Genomic DNA, 2,384 nt, shown 5'->3' with positions numbered 1-2,384 from the left:
CACAAGGCGACCGCCACCATCCCCAAGCGCCACCCCCGACCGCCACCAGGCGACAGCCACCATCCCCAAGCGCCACCCCCGACCGCCACAAGGCGACCGCCACCATCCCCAAGCGCCACCCCCCGACCGCCACCCCCCGACCGCCACAAGGCGACCGCCACAAGGCGACCGCCACCATCCCCAAGCGCCACCCCCCGACCGCCACAAGGTGACCGCCACCATCCCCAAGCGCCACCCCCCGACCGCCACCCCCCGACCGCCACCAGCCGACCGCCACCAGCCGACCGCCACCAGGCGACCGCCACCAGCCGTTCGCGGTGTGCGCCTCCGGCGCCACCGGTCCCCAAGCACCATCCCCAAGCACCATCCCCGACCGCCACCCCCCGACCGCCACCCCCCGACCGCCACCAGCCGACTGCCACCAGCCGACCGCCACCAGCCGACCGCCACCAGCCGTTCGCGGTGTGCGCCTCCGGCGCCACCGGTCCCAAGCACCATCCCCAAGCACCATCCCCGACCGCCACCCCCCGACCGCCACCCCCCGACCGCCACCAGCCGACCGCCACCAGCCGACCGCCACCAGCCGACCGCCACCAGCCGTTCGCGGTGTGCGCCTCCGGCGCCACCGGTCCCCAAGCACCATCCCCAAGCACCATCCCCGACCGCCACCCCCCGACCGCCACCAGCCGACCGCCACCCAGCGACCGCCACCCGCCGTTCGCGGTGTGCGCCGTTATCCGCCTCTGGGTGGTCCTTGCCGGGCGTGGATCGGCGTCCGCTGTCGGTAGGTGACGGGACCATAATTGGCCCGCGGACCAGCCGGCGGGGCTCTATGGAAAAGCCCACCCGCCTTCGCTGGTTCCCCGGTCGGCCACGAGTAGCGATAATTCGGCCTCTTCGCCCGGAGCGCGGCTCAACTTAAGCGAAAATGCACTAAGTGCCAAAGCCCATTCATTTACAACGGCGTGTCCGCCAGAGGGCGCGTTTCCCGCCGCGGACCGGCCGGCGGGGCTCGTCGGAGAGCGTATCCGCCTCTCGGTGGTCCTTGCCGGGCGTGGGTCGGCGTCCGCTGTCGGTACTTTACGGGACCGCAATCGGCCCGCGGACCAGCCGGCGGGGCTCTCTTGAGAGCTTACCCGCCTTCGCTGGTTCCCTGGTCGGCCACGAGTGGCGAGAATTCGGCCTCTTCGCCCGGAGCGCGGAGCGACATTTGCGAAAATGCACTAAGTGCCAAAGCCCATTCATTTACAACGGCGTGTCCGCCAGAGGGCGCATTTCCCGCCGCGGACCGGACGGCGGGGCTCGTCGGAGAGCGTGTCCGCCTCTGGGTGGTTCCTTGCCGGGCGTGGGTCGGCGTCCGCTGTCGGTGGGTGACGGGACCATAATCGGCCCGCGGACCAGCCGGCGGGGCTCTCTTGAAAGCTTACCCGCCTTCGCTGGTTCCCTGGTCGGCCACGAGTGGCGAGAATTCGGCCTCTTCGCCCGGAGCGCGGCTCAACTTTTGCGAAAATGCACTAAGTGCCAAAGCCCATTCATTTACAACGGCGTGTCCGCCAGAGGGCGCATTTCCCGCCGCGGACCGGCCGGCGGGGCTCGTCGGAGAGCGTGTCCGCCTCTCGGTGGTTCCTGCCGGGCGTGGGTCGCCGTCCGCTGTCGGTACTTTACGGGACCACGTTCGGCCCGCGGACCAGCCGGCGGGGCTCTCTTGAAAGCTTACCCGCCTTCGCTGGTTCCCCGGTCGGCCGCGAGTAGCGAGAATTCGGCCTCTTCGCCCGGAGCGCGGCTCAACTTTTGCGAAAATGCACTAAGTGCCAAAGCCCATTCATTTACAACGGCGTGTCCGCCAGAGGGCGCATTTCCCGCCGCGGAACGGCCGGCGGGGCTCGTCGGAGAGCGTGTCCGCCTCTCGGTGGTTCTTACCGGGCGTGGGTCGGCGTCCGCTGTCGGTACTTTACGGGACCACGTTCGGCCCGCGGACCAGCCGGCGGGGCTCCCTAGAAAGCTTACCCGCCTTCGCTGGTTCCCCGGTCGGCCGCGAGTGGCGAGAATTCGGCCTCTTCACCCGGAGCCCGGAGCGACTTTTGCCATTTTTTTTCTAAGTGCCAAGGGCTCTCGCGCCGCGATGCGTCCGCCTCTGCTGGTTCCCCGGTCGGCCGCGAGTGGCGATAATTCGGCCTCTCCACCCGGAGCCCGGAGCGACTTTTGCCAAATTTTTTCTAAGTGCCAAGGGCTCTCGCACCGCGATGCGTCCGCCTCTGCTGGTTCCCCGGTCGGCCGCGAGTGTCGAGAATTCGGCCTCTTCACCCGGAGCCCGGGCCGACTCCCGCCGATATGATCACATCATGATCCTATAGCAAGTGTCGTACAACCATAACATGATGTAC

Source organism: Syngnathus floridae, unplaced genomic scaffold, assembly GCF_059516105.1.
Source record: "Syngnathus floridae isolate MCC-2025c unplaced genomic scaffold, RoL_Sflo_1.0 HiC_scaffold_83, whole genome shotgun sequence".
NCBI classification, from domain to species: Eukaryota; Metazoa; Chordata; class Actinopteri; order Syngnathiformes; family Syngnathidae; genus Syngnathus; species Syngnathus floridae.
The sequence above is the reverse complement of the archived record's forward strand: the minus strand, read 5'-3'. Positions refer to the sequence as shown.